Below are 14,042 nucleotides of genomic sequence, written 5' to 3'. Positions count from 1 at the left end.
AAGGGAAATTTCTTGATTGTGGCACTGGCAGTGCCAGCGCACACCATATGTGGGTGAGAAGGTGCTGGAACCAGGAAATTGCCAAATTTCAACTTTCTGTGCCAACAAATTGCTGGACTTGGGCTGTTCCAGCACCTGGAAATTTCTGAATCTGGGCTTTGGCGGTGCCAGCAAACACCGGATCTGGGTGGTGCCGGTGCTGGCACCAGGAAATTGCCAGATTTGGGGTTTCTGAACCCACAAATTGCTGGATTTGGGCTGCGCCGGCACTGGGAAATTGCCAGATTTGGGCACCGGCAGTGACAGCAAACACCAGATCTGGGCAGTGTTGGTGCCTGAACCAAGAAATTACTGGGTTTTGGCTTTCTTTCCTGTTGGAACTCAAAATGTCTCTCAGACATTTTTAGAGGTTCCAGGCCTTGGTCAGAAGCATTTTAGACCCTGGCAGGCAGCTGGAAACAGCTGTGATTTTGAGTTTGAGCTATGGAATGAGTTACCAACTTTGGAGGTGGAACAAGCAGTCACAAAGGGTTAGATAGTATAGTAGAAGTAGTTACAAAGTAGAGGGGAATTTTTTTTAGTATTGTACAGGGGGGTTTAACACTTGTACAGGGGGGTTTTCACTTTGTACATGGGGGTCAGAAGTTCTAAGATGGAGGAAAGTGGGCTGATCCTGTTCTTCCTCCTTCTTTTTCCTTGCCTCCATGTTCTTGGTGATGTTGGCACTCACAGATTGGTTTAGAGTAGAAAAGCACTTTGTAATATAGGTAGTAAATATTGGGGGAAAACTATAAACATGTAATACGTAATATATCATATAAAAGATAGCAGCAGTCCTGGGCGGGGAGAGAGAAGAAGGCAGCAGACAGAGAGGATGTCAGGGTGTGTGTGTGCCTCTGCCTGGGCTGCTGACCAAACTGCCACAGCCTAAGAAGAAAATCATTTAGATAACTCGCAATAAACTGCCTTGAGACCGAACAACAGGAGGCTGCGGAGTTTTTCTTTGGAAGCACAGGCTGGAGGAGAGACTTTACCACCACACGAGACCCTAGACCAAGCCCGGGGTTCTCACACTTTGCCAGTAAATTGCTGGAATTGGGCTGTACCAGCACCGGGGAATTTCCAGATCTGGGCACAGGGGATGCCAGCAAACACCAGATCTGGGCAGTGCTGGTGCCAGCAGTGGAAAATTGCTAGATATTTGCTTTCTTTGCCAGCAATTTCTAATTTTCCATGTGACATCCCTTACCCAGGTAATTCTAAGCCTAGTGGGAAATGGAGATAAGTGATGTATTTTTAAAACAATATGTTTCCAGGATACTGTCTTTTGTGAACTCTCCTTCAACAGGCAACTCAGCTGGCACAGCCCCTGCCTTTGGACTTTGCTGTTCATAACATCCAACCAGGGGATTTAGTCCTGGTTAAGAATTGAAAAGAAGCACCACTGGTGGTGAAGTGGTGTGTTAGGTTGTATGTGGTGGAGGAGTGAGGGGCAAGGAGACTAAGACACCTCACTTCCAGATGTTCATGTAGCAACAGAGAGATTTATTTTCCATGACACTCTCCTTATAAAGGGTATTTTGAAAGACGCGGTCTGGATATTCTTATTGGTCTGGACTCCATGCCCCCTTGGGATCTGGCCAGTGAAATGCTTGCTGCTTCATAAGAGATCTGATTGAGCCCCTGTCAGTCAATCCCAGGGCTTGAAATGTGATATCCGGTAACATATCACCCTTCTTTGTTTAATAAAATTTGTAATTTGTTTTCTCTTACCCATCTGCAAGGGCCCTTTACAAATGGGACAACAAAAGACAGCATGGCCAAATTTGCACCAAAGCTGCAGCATTTCTGTTCAGGGGGAGGACTCGGAACACAGGTGCAATGCTTATATGTTATAATTTTAAAAAAGCAAAAACCATTCAACCTTTAACCCATTTAACCTTATAGAAAAGCCCAATTATTTAAAACAACCTGTAACCCATTTATCCCTCGAAGAACTGAGCACCAAGAAAACAATCTGTAAACAGAAAAAGTTTGTAAACAGGGAAGTACTTTGTAAACAATTCAAGTCCTTATATTGATTGTAGGTGGTCATTTGTGATCCATTGTTCTGTTAAAGAAACTTCAGAATGCTGCCCTGTGTCCTTTACCTTGGATTTCTTAGGAATATTGTACTGTTATATGACTCATTATAAAACATAAGAACATGACACCACTCAAAACTCAAAAAAGGGGGGTGTGCCTTCACCCCAACCCTTTTTCTTCTTTTTTTTTTTTTTTTTGTATAATAAATAGAAATATAAATAGAAAAAAAGCATGCATTTTTTAACAGTATTAATAAGGCAGAGGGTTTGCTGAAAGGTCTCTTTTTCATTATGAGCAAACTGGGAGGGCTACTCTGGACAAAGCCTCTATGCCTGTCTCAAAAAAAAAAAAAAAAAAGGTTAGCTTTTTTGCACAGAATCTTTAGCAGCCAGGTTCATAGGTTGATCAGGCCAGTGACTTGGTTGAGAGATTTCCTGCATAAAAACAAGTTTGTATTAATATCCAGTGCTAAACAAAGCTAAATTCATTAACATGCATAACAGTGTAGGCAATACTCCCTTGTTAGAAGCTAGGAATTTTGTTAGTGATTTAATAATTGGCTTTCAAATTTTTTTTAAATGATAACAAGTGGCAAAACTTCAGTTGAAGAACTTTGCAACTGAAATATACTTTCGATTAATTAATTTTGCTATGGGTATTTCAGTGGACACTTCCTGGGTCTTAGCCATCCTTCTTGAGATACTGCGACAATAATTAGTAGGAGTATGAAAAAAGTACATAATACACACACTAATGCTTCCCTGATACACATCATTAATAGTCTGAGGCAGAAATGTAACACCTTACTGATCATTAACAAGCCTTACTGGGCTTGTTAATTTTGGTTCTAACAAATGTAATCGTCCATAATGAATATTGTACCTTGAGTTCTAATGCATATTTTACAAACAGTTGTACTTTATTATAAGTTTTGTATGGAAACCTTTCAGTGTCTTTATTAGAATTTTTGTACCACAAAAACCTTGATTTATCAGGAGGTAACATGATTGTAATGCTTTGCAAGGGAGGAAAGTTAATGTCTCTTTGCTTTTTACCTTCCATTTACATTGCTGGGTTCTCGCTTGTCTGGGTGATTGTGTGTCTCGACCTTAGCTGCTGTGAGACATTTAACCCATCTGTCTGATTACATCTCTTTGGGCAGACTCGACCATCTCTGCCCCTGTGATACCGCACACCCTACATTGCCTTTTCCCTAGCAGGACCTCGGCAAAGGCTCCTCCCACGCATTGCTTCTGAGTGCTGCAGCCTTCTTTCGACGCAGGCTTGGTGGTGGGGTAGCTCCCTCCGGAGGCGTGGCTGTGCCCCACCGAGGCTGGACCGGGGCTGCGGCTCCTCCCCGTGATGTCAGCTGGATGAGGGGTGCTGCCGGGCCGGCCCAGAAGGGTGTGGGGCGGATCCCACGGATCACGTAGGACGGAGCAGTGGCTGCAGGGCTCCTCCCAGTCCCGGGAGAGGTTGGAGCGGCCGGGTGGCACGGCAGCCCTTATGGGGCAGAAGCACCCACTACTTGGTCTGTTCCCCCAAGCAGGGCGGCATGATGTGCCCGCCTGGGTAAGCAATATGATAGCCCGAGGTGGCTGCATAGTGATTACTGCAGCCTGGGGAGGGCATAGGACATCTCGGAGAAATCGGGGCTGTGGTGCCCTCCATCTCTCCACAGGGAGATAGATTTTGCAATCCATTCTGCTGGCTCCCTGGGTAATGCCGGCATCTGCTGGGGTTCCCTTTCTCCCTGGGTAAACAATCTTTCTTTTTTGAAAGAAAAAAATCAGTACCTTTATTATGTTATTTTCTTGTAGGAAAGATGTTTCTGTGCCGCTCTTGTGAGCCAGCCAGGAGGCTTCCTCAGGATAAGGAAAGCCTTATATCTCTCTCGAGGAAGTCACCAAGGTTATCACCATGACAAAGTGAAGAAAGAGAGAAAGTAAAAAGATCTGAACTTTGGTTGTCTCACACAGTGACATGGCTCCATTTACTTATCAAAAGTTTTGTTTTTTTATAACCAATGGGCAGTGTATGTTTTCATTAATTAAATGTAAGCATCTTGTAAGATTATAAAAGCAACATGTTGCTTTAATAAAAAGGTCTGTACAGCCTTCTGATTGAGTCCTGGTGCTTTGTGCCGAGTGGGGCTCTATAGCAACATTTTCTGGTCCTGAGATCCAAGCTCTCATGGTCTCCTAGGCGATCCCAGTACGTAAAACAGGTTCTTAAACTTTTGCAGTATTTTCTGCTGTCTGCTGAGGGGATTTTTTATCACTGTCTAGCCAGTGAGACCCAGTTATTCACTGAAAGTTTGGTTTTTACACTGTTCCAGCTTTTATGCTGTTCCCAGCTCTCAGGCTATCTCGGGTTCCATGCACTGATCCAGGCCCTGATGTCCTGTACCCTGGATCTTACCCCATTTCCCAGCTCTCAGGCTGTTTATTAATCCAGTTCTAGACCAAAAACCAGCTGGTAAGCTGTCTGTCTCTTTTGCTCTGTGCCAGGCTATGGCTGAGTCCTGATCACTTCGGAGGTCACCACGTGTAAGCTTGCATGTGGAAAGGGGGGGGGGAGGGGGGGGGGAAGGGGGGGGGAGGGGCAAGGAGACTAAGACACCTCACCTCCAGATGTTCATGTGGCAACAGAGAGATTTGTTTTCCACTCCCTCCCACTTATAAAGGGCATTTTGAAAGACCTGGTCTGGATATTCTCATTGGTCTGAACTCCATGCCTCCTTGGGATCTAAATGCTTGCAGCTTCATAAGAGGTCTGATTGGTAGAAGACCCTGTCAGTCAATCCCAGGGCTTGGTATGTAATATCTAGTAACAATGGTGTGGACTTTTTCAAGTGTTGCTGACCACAGAAACAGCTGTCAAGCAGCTGAACACAGGTGGACCCATCATGCTCTGGTCAAGGTCTCTAAGGCCCTGGAGATTTGGACATCTCGGCTGGAAAAGAAGGACAGCAGGCTCTGACTGACACTCCACAGGAGTGGTCTGGAGCAGCAGCCAGTGTGTTGACACCAGGGCAAGCTGCATGTACCTAGCCGCAGACTGTCTGCTGAAATAGTCTATATGGGCATCCCTCCCTTAGAATCTCCACTCACTGGGGGGCTACTAATTGCTATAATTATTTTCTTTATCTTAAATGGTTTCTGTGCCTTCCCTCACCACAGGTGGTGCAGTGTTGGGAAGGATGAAAGATTGACAAGAAAGTTTAACAGATATGTATGCTTGACAGAAAGATCTCTGAATGTAGAATCTGAAGAAAAAATAGAAATGAAAGCAAATTTTGATATAGAAGAAAAGAAGTGCTGAGCCAGCCTTACTGGATAACTAAAAGGGCAAAGGATATGTTAGTTAGAAGGGGGTTTTATGGCTTAGAGCAAAGGATAAACCCACCTCAAATAGAAGATGTTTTCACCAAGAAAAAAGATTCCACAGAAAAACAAGACTGCTGATATTGCAAGTAGAAAAAAGGCTTCAGAATTTTCCACTGCAAGAATACTGAAAAACAACTTCTAGCTTAAACTGTAACATACTAACTTTTTGTGATTGGAGAATAGTAACATCAATATGGTAATTGTAGTAGTTATGATAGACTATAAGTAAAAATAAAGGTATAGATTAGTTCTTCTGTATTAAGATGCTCAGCAAAGTATATAATGCATTGTAACTGGAATTAAAGGGTCTTCAGGCTTGTCTACAGCTGGAGCTGAGAGCTGTAGGTGCAGGCTCTGTCACCCATGACCCTGGACTGTTGTAACATCTTGGATATAATAAACTGCATTTTGAAGAGCCACCTGAAGTCCCGAATCTCTCATTCAGGCTCTTACTATGCAGAAGAAAGGGTGGAAATTAGACTAGGTCATTATAATACTATAAATACAGTAGAATATTTTCCTTACTAGTTCTACATTTAGATTGTCAGATAAATTTAGGCCAGGAGTGGTAGACTCAATTTGTAGGTTTATGAGAAGAAATCACAAGAATTTTTAACCTTAGAAATTGTTGGGTCTTGGAAGGGCCAGGAGGTTCTGAAGTGTGGCCATGGGTGCTTAGCCCAGTTGAACCTAAATGGTGGGTCAACACCCTGAGGTCCATAATGGAATGGGATTTGGGGACAAAGAAGGTTCACTGCCCTGTCTTGGTTCGACAAGACAGGAGTCTGTGAAAGAGGGCAAAGCCTCCTGTGCAATGGAGAATGGCAAACCCCCTCCCTCTGAATTACCAGGATCTTTAAATTAAAAGGCTCTCAGGCAAAGATATGGGAATGGGAGTAACAATTCTTTACTAGGAGAAAACTAGACAACAATTTAAAAAGGCAAATGCAATCGGTACAAACAAAACCAGTGAAAAAAGTCCAGAACCTGAGGATTCGGGGTGCCAGTAGCAGTCCTGCTGGGACAATTGCTCCCCTTGCAGTGGTTGATGAATTGCAGCTGCAGTGGTGATCTTTAAAAGGGTATAGTTTTCCTCTGAAGATCTGGCGGCAGTGGGGCCAGTCTTCCTCTGCGCCAGGGTTGCCTCCGAGCTCCGCCGCCGTCGCCTCACCGCGCTCCGGCTGCTTCGCTGCGAGTGCCGCCGAAGAGAGCTGCTTCTCTGGGAATCCCGCGAAGAGAGAGAGCCAGCTGCCTCTCTCCCCAAAAAGCTACCCCTTTATACAATAATAGAGTGCTTGGCTTCCCCCTCTGGGTGGGACCCCTCACAATAGGATGGTGTTACATTTACCAGCCTGGCAGTGAGTCAGTCAATACTGTATAAACAAACCATTGCCTCTACGGGGCAAAACATTGTCTTTGAGAGAGATAACAAAACCTGCCCAACAGGTTTGCCTTCAACAGATGGCAAATAGAATACAAGCTTATCTTACAACCCAGGACACAGGGCAGAAGAGATAAGAGGAGGGGACAACTTCAGTCTGGGGTCCATCCTTCGATATAAGGATTCTTTGCAGTCAGGTCTCAGCCCAGTGCCAGGGGCCCCTGGGCACATCCTCTGGCAATTTTCCCTGGAAAAGAAAACTCACCAGTCCAGGTTGCTGATGTCAGTTTGTAGGGCTCCCTTGGGTCTATCAGGGCAGCACAAGTATGAGATGGGCACAACTTCGGTCTGGGGTCCATCCTTCGATAAAAGGATTTTTAGCAGTCAGGTCGAAGGCCAGGGCCAGGGGCCCCTGGGCACATCCTTTGGCCATTTTTCCTGGGAAGGAAAACTCACCAGTCCAGGTTCCTGATGTCAGTTTGTAGGGCTCCCTTGGGTCTATCAGGGCAGCACATGTATGAGATGGGGACAACTTCAGTCTGGGGTCCATCCTTCGATAGAAGGATTCTTTGCAGTCAGGCCCCAGCCCACGGCCAGGGGCCCCTGGGCACATCCTTTGGCCATTTTCCCTGGGAAAGAAAACTCACCAGTCCAGGTTGCTGATGTCAGTTTGTAGGGCTCCCTTGGGTCTCTCAGGGCAGCACAACTTTCAGGAGGGGACAACTTTGGTCTGTGATCCATCCTTGGATATAGGGATTCTTTGCAGTCAGGTTCCAGCTCAGGGGCAGGGGCCCCAGGGCACATCCTTTGGCCATTTTCCCTGGAAAAGAAAATTCAGCAGTCCAGGTTCCTGTTGTCAGTTTGTAGGGCTCCCTTGGGTCTATCAGGGCAGCACAACTTTGAGGGGGGGACAACTTCAGTCTGTGGTCCATCCTTCGATATAAGGATTCTTTGCAGTCAGGTGCCAGCCTAGGGCCAGGGGCCCCTGGGCACATCCTTTGGCCATTTTCCCTGGGAAAGAAAACTCACCAGTCCAGGTTGCTGATGTCAGTTTGTAGGGCTCCCTTGGGTCTATCAGGGCAGCACAAGTATGAGATGGGGACAACTTCAGTCTGGGGTCCATCCTTCGATATAAGGATTCTTTGCTGTCAGGTACCAGCCCTGTGCATGGGGCCCCTGGGCACATCCTTTGGCCATTTTCCCTGGGAAAGAAAACTCACCAGTCCAGGTTGCTGATGTCAGTTTGTAGGGTTCCCTTGGGTCTATCTGGGCAGCAGAAATTTGAGGAGGGGACAACTTTGGTCTGCGATCCATCCTTCGATATAGGGATTCTTTGCAGTCAGGGCCCAGCCCAGGATCAGGGGCCCCTGGGCACATCCTTTGGCTATTTTCCCTGGGAAAGAAAACTCACCAGTCCAGGTTGCTGATGTCACTTTGTAGGCCTCCCTTGGCTCTATCAGGGCAGCACAATTTTGAAGGGGGTAGAATTCGGTTTGGGGTCCAAACTTCGATATAAGAATTCTTTGCAGTCAGGCCCCAGCCCAGGGCCAGGTGCCCCTGGGCACATCCATTGGCCATTTTCCCTGGAAAAGAAAACTCACCAGTCCAGGTACCTTATGTCACTTTGTAGGGCTCCCTTGGGTCTATCAGGGCAGCACAAGTATGAGATGGGGACAACTTCAGTCTGGGGTCCATCCTTCGATATCAAGATTTTTTGCATTCAGGCCCCAGCCAGGGGCTAGGGGCCCCTGGGCACATCCTTTGGCCATTTTCCCTGGGAAAGAATATTCACCAGTCCAGGTTCCTGTTGTCAGTTTGTAGGGCTCCCTTGGGTCGATTAGGGCAGCACAAGTTTGAGGAGCGGACAACTTTTCTTGGCGATCCATCCTTCAATAGAAGGATACTTTGCATTCAGGTCTGAGCCCAGTGCCGGGGGCCCCTGGGCACATCCTTTGGCTATTTTCCCTGGGAAAGAAAACTCACCAGTCCAGGTTGCTGATGTCAGTTTGTAGGGCTCCCTTGGGTCTATCATGGCAGCACAACTTTGAGGGGGGGACAATTTCGGTCTGGGGTCCAAACTTTGATATAAGGATTCTTTGCATTCAGGTCCGAGCCCAGTGCCTGGGGCCCCTGGGCACATGCTTTGGCCATTTTCCCTGGGAAAGAAAACTCACCAGTCCAGGTTGCTGATGTCAGTTTGTAGGGCTCCCTTGGGTCTATCTGGGCAGAAGAAATTTGAGGGGGGGACAACTTCGGTCTGGGGTCCATCCTTCGATATAAGGAGTTTTTGCAGTCAGAATCCACCCCAGGGCCAGGGGCTCCTGGGCACATCCTTTGGCCATTTTCCCTGGAAAAGAAAATTCACCAGTCCAGGTTGCTGATGTCACTTTGTAGGGCTCCCTTGGTTCTATCAGGGCAGCACAAGTATGAGATGGGGACAACTTCAGTCTGGGGTCCATCCTTCGATATAAGGATTTTTTGCAGTCTGCCCCAGCCCAGGGCCAGGCGCCCCTGGGCACATCCTTTGGCCATTTTCCCTGGGAAGGAAAACTCACCAGTCCAGGTTGCTGATGTCAGTTTGTAGGGCTCCCTTGGGTCGATCAGGGCAGCACAAGTATGAGATGGGGACAACTTCAGTCTGGGGTCCATCCTTCGATATAGGGATTCTTTGCAGTCAGGTCCCAGCAAGGGGCCAGGGGCCCCTGGGCACATCCTTTGGCCATTTTCCCTGGGAAAGAAAATTCACCAGTCCAGGTTGCTGATGTCAGTTTGTAGGGCTCCCTTGGTTCTATCAGGGCAGCACAAGTATGAGATGGGGACAACTTCAGTCTGGGGTCCATCCTTCGATATAAGGATTTTTTGCATTCAGGCCCCAGCCCAGTGCCAGGGGCCCCTGGGCACATCCTTTGGCTATTTTCCCTGGGAAAGAAAACTCACCAGTCCAGGTTGCTGATGTCAGTTTGTAGGGCTCCCTTGGGTCTATCAGGGCAGCACAAGTATGAGATGCGGAGAACTTTGTTCTGGGGTCCATCCTTCGATATAAGGATTTTTTGCAGACAGGGCCCATCCCAGTGCCAGGGGCCCCAGGGCACATCCTTTGGCCAATTTCTCTGTTAAAGAAATCTCACCAGTCCAGGTTGCTGATGTCAGTTTGTAGGGCTCCCTTGGGTCTATCTGGTAAGCACAAGTTTGAGGAGGGGCCAACTTCGGTCTGCGATCCATCCTTCGATATAGGGATTCTTTGCAGTCAAGACCCATCCCAGTGCCAGGCGCCCCTGGGCACATCCTTTGGCCATTTTCCCTGGAAATGAAAATTCACCAGTCCAGGTTCCTGTTGTCAGTTTGTAGGGCTCCCTTGGGTCTATCAGGGCAGCACAACTTTGAGGGGGGGACAACTTCAGTCTGTGGTCCATCCTTCGATATAAGGATTCTTTGCAGTCAGGTGCCAGCCTAGGGCCAGGGGCCCCTGGGCACATCCTTTGGCCATTTTCCCTGGGAAAGAAAACTCACCAGTCCAGGTTGCTGATGTCAGTTTGTAGGGTTCCCTTGGGTCTATCTGGGCAGCAGAAATTTGAGGAGGGGACAACTTTGGTCTGCGATCCATCCTTCGATATAGGGATTCTTTGCAGTCAGGGCCCAGCCCAGGGTCAGGGGCCCCTGGGCACATCCTTTGGCTATTTTCCCTGGGAAAGAAAACTCACCAGTCCAGGTTGCTGATGTCACTTTGTAGGCCTCCCTTGGCTCTATCAGGGCAGCACAATTTTGAAGGGGGTAGAATTCGGTTTGGGGTCCAAACTTCGATATAAGAATTCTTTCCAGTCAGGCCCCAGCCCAGGGCCAGGTGCCCCTGGGCACATCCATTGGCCATTTTCCCTGGAAAAGAAAACTCACCAGTCCAGGTACCTTATGTCACTTTGTAGGGCTCCCTTGGGTCTATCAGGGCAGCACAAGTATGAGATGGGGACAACTTCAGTCTGGGGTCCATCCTTCGATATCAAGATTTTTTGCATTCAGGCCCCAGCCAGGGGCTAGGGGCCCCTGGGCACATCCTTTGGCCATTTTCCCTGGGAAAGAATATTCACCAGTCCAGGTTCCTGTTGTCAGTTTGTAGGGCTCCCTTGGGTCGATTAGGGCAGCACAAGTTTGAGGAGCGGACAACTTTTCTTGGCGATCCATCCTTCAATAGAAGGATACTTTGCATTCAGGTCTGAGCCCAGTGCCGGGGGCCCCTGGGCACATCCTTTGGCTATTTTCCCTGGGAAAGAAAACTCACCAGTCCAGGTTGCTGATGTCAGTTTGTAGGGCTCCCTTGGGTCTATCATGGCAGCACAACTTTGAGGGGGGGACAATTTCGGTCTGGGGTCCAAACTTTGATATAAGGATTCTTTGCATTCAGGTCCGAGCCCAGTGCCTGGGGCCCCTGGGCACATGCTTTGGCCATTTTCCCTGGGAAAGAAAACTCACCAGTCCAGGTTGCTGATGTCAGTTTGTAGGGCTCCCTTGGGTCTATCTGGGCAGAAGAAATTTGAGGGGGGGACAACTTCGGTCTGGGGTCCATCCTTCGATATAAGGAGTTTTTGCAGTCAGAATCCACCCCAGGGCCAGGGGCTCCTGGGCACATCCTTTGGCCATTTTCCCTGGAAAAGAAAATTCACCAGTCCAGGTTGCTGATGTCACTTTGTAGGGCTCCCTTGGTTCTATCAGGGCAGCACAAGTATGAGATGGGGACAACTTCAGTCTGGGGTCCATCCTTCGATATAAGGATTTTTTGCAGTCTGGCCCAGCCCAGGGCCAGGCGCCCCTGGGCACATCCTTTGGCCATTTTCCCTGGGAAAGAAAACTCACCAGTCCAGGTTGCTGATGTCAGTTTGTAGGGCTCCCTTGGGTCGATCAGGGCAGCACAAGTATGAGATGGGGACAACTTCAGTCTGGGGTCCATCCTTCGATATAAGGATTTTTTGCATTCAGGCCCCAGCCCAGTGCCAGGGGCCCCTGGGCACATCCTTTGGCTATTTTCCCTGGGAAAGAAAACTCACCAGTCCAGGTTGCTGATGTCAGTTTGTAGGGCTCCCTTGGGTCTATCAGGGCAGCACAAGTATGAGATGCGGAGAACTTTGTTCTGGGGTCCATCCTTCGATATAAGGATTTTTTGCAGTCAGGTCCTAGCCAGGGGCCAGGTGCCCCTGGGCACATCCTTTGGCCATTTTCCCTGGGAAAGAAAACTCACCAGTCCAGGTTGCTGATGTCAGTTTGTAGGGCTCCCTTGGGTCTATCAAGGCAGCACAAGTTTGAGGAGGGGACAACTTTGGTCTGCGATCCATCCTTCGATATAAGGATCTTTTGCAGTCAGGGCCCAGCCCAGTGCCAGGGACCCCTGGGCACATGCTTTGGCCATTTTCCCTGGGAAAGGAAACTCACCAGTCCAGGTTGCTGATGTCAGTTTGTAGGGCTCCCTTGGCTCTATCATGGCAGCACAAATATAACTGGGGGACAATTCGGTTTGGGGTCCAAATTTCGATATAGGAATTCTTTGGAATCAGGCCCCAGCCCAGTGCCAGGCGCCCCTGGGCACATTCTTTGGCCATTTTCCCTGGAAAAGAAAACTCACCAGTTCAGGAACCTTATGTCACTTTCTAGGGCTCCCTTGGGTCTATCAGGGCAGCATAAGTATGAGATGGGGACAACTTCAGTCTGGGGTCCATCCTTCGATATAAGGATTCGTTGCATTCAGGTCCCAGCCAGGGGCCAGGGGCCCCTGGGCACATCCTTTGGTCATTTTCCCTGGGAAAGAAAATTCACCAGTCCAGGTTGCTGATGTCAGTTTGTAGGGCTCCCTTGGCTCCATCAGGGCAGCACAACTTTCAGGAGGGGACAATTTCGGTCTGGGGTCCATCCTTCGATATAAGGATCTTTTGCAGTCAGGTCCTAGCCAGGGGCCAGGCGCCCCTGGGCACATCCTTTGGCCATTTACCCTGGGAAAGAAAACTCACCAGTCCAGGTTCCTGATGTCAGTTTGTAGGGCTCCCTTGGGTCTATCAGGGCAGCAGAAGTTTGAGGAGGGGACTTCGGTCTGGGGTCCATCCTTCGATATAAGGATTATATGCATTCAGGCCCCAGCCCAGTGCCAGGGGCCCCTGGGCACATCCTTTGGCCATTTTCCCTGGAAAAGAAAATTCACCAGTCCAGGTTGCTGATGTCACTTTGTAGGGCTCCCTTGGTTCTATCAGGGCAGCACAAGTATGAGATGGGGACAACTTTCGTCTGGGCTCCATTCTTCGATATATGGATTCTTTGCAATCAGGTCCCAGCCCAGTGCCAGGGGCCCCTGGGCACAACCTTTGGCCATTTTCCATGGGAAAAAAAAACTCACCAGTCCAGGTTCCTGATGTCAGTTTGTAGGAGTCACTTGGGTCTATCAGGGCAGCACAACTTTCAGGACGGGACAACTTCGGTCTGGGGTCCATCCTTCGATATAAGGGTTTTTTGCAGTCAGGTCCCATCCTGATGCCACGGGCCCCATGGCAAAACCTTTGGCCATATCCCTCAGAAAGAAAACTCACCAGTCCAGGTTGCTGATGTCAGTTTGTAGGGCTCCCTTGGGTCTATCAGTGCAGCACAAGTATGAGATGGGGACAACTTTGGTCTGGGGTCCATCCTTCGTTATAAGGATTTTTAGCAGTCAGGACCCATCCAGATGCCAGGGGCCCCAGGGCAAAACCTTTGGCCATTTTCCCTGGAAAAGAAAACTCACCAGTCCAGGTTGCTGATGTCAGTTTGTAGGGCTCCCTTGGCTCTATCTGGGCAGCACGAGCTTTAGGAGGGGACAACTTCGGTCTGCGATCTATCCTTTGATATAGGGATTCTTTGCGGTCAGGCCCCAGCCCAGGGCCAGGGGCCCCTGGGCACATCCTTTGGCCATTTTCCCTGGAAAAGAAAATTCACCAGTCCAGGTTCCTGATGTCAGTTTGTAGGGCTCCCTTGGCTCTATCAGGGCAGCACATGTATGAGATGGGGACAACTTCAGTCTGGGGTACATCCTTACATATAAGGATTTTTTGCAGTCAGGCCCCAGCCAGGGGCCAGGCGCCCCTGGGCACATCCTTTGGCCATTTTCCCTGGGAAAGAAAACTCACCAGTCCAGGTTGCTGATGTCAGTTTGCAGGGCTCCCTTGGGTCTATCAGGGCAG

The 14,042-nt window shown here is 48.7% G+C and overlaps 1 long non-coding RNA gene across 1 annotated transcript; it reads left to right on the top strand.

Annotated features, from left to right (window-relative positions):
- Positions 1 to 270: 270 nt before the first annotated feature.
- Positions 271 to 4,202, top strand: LOC110470226 (uncharacterized). Its single transcript, XR_002465371.3, has 2 exons — positions 271 to 3,657; positions 3,906 to 4,202. It is a non-coding gene; the product is annotated as an uncharacterized LOC110470226 (long non-coding RNA).
- Positions 4,203 to 14,042: the final 9,840 nt, after the last annotated feature.

Source organism: Lonchura striata, chromosome 16, assembly GCF_046129695.1.
Source record: "Lonchura striata isolate bLonStr1 chromosome 16, bLonStr1.mat, whole genome shotgun sequence".
NCBI classification, from domain to species: Eukaryota; Metazoa; Chordata; class Aves; order Passeriformes; family Estrildidae; genus Lonchura; species Lonchura striata.
This window is presented reverse-complemented; position numbering and strand designations above follow the sequence as displayed.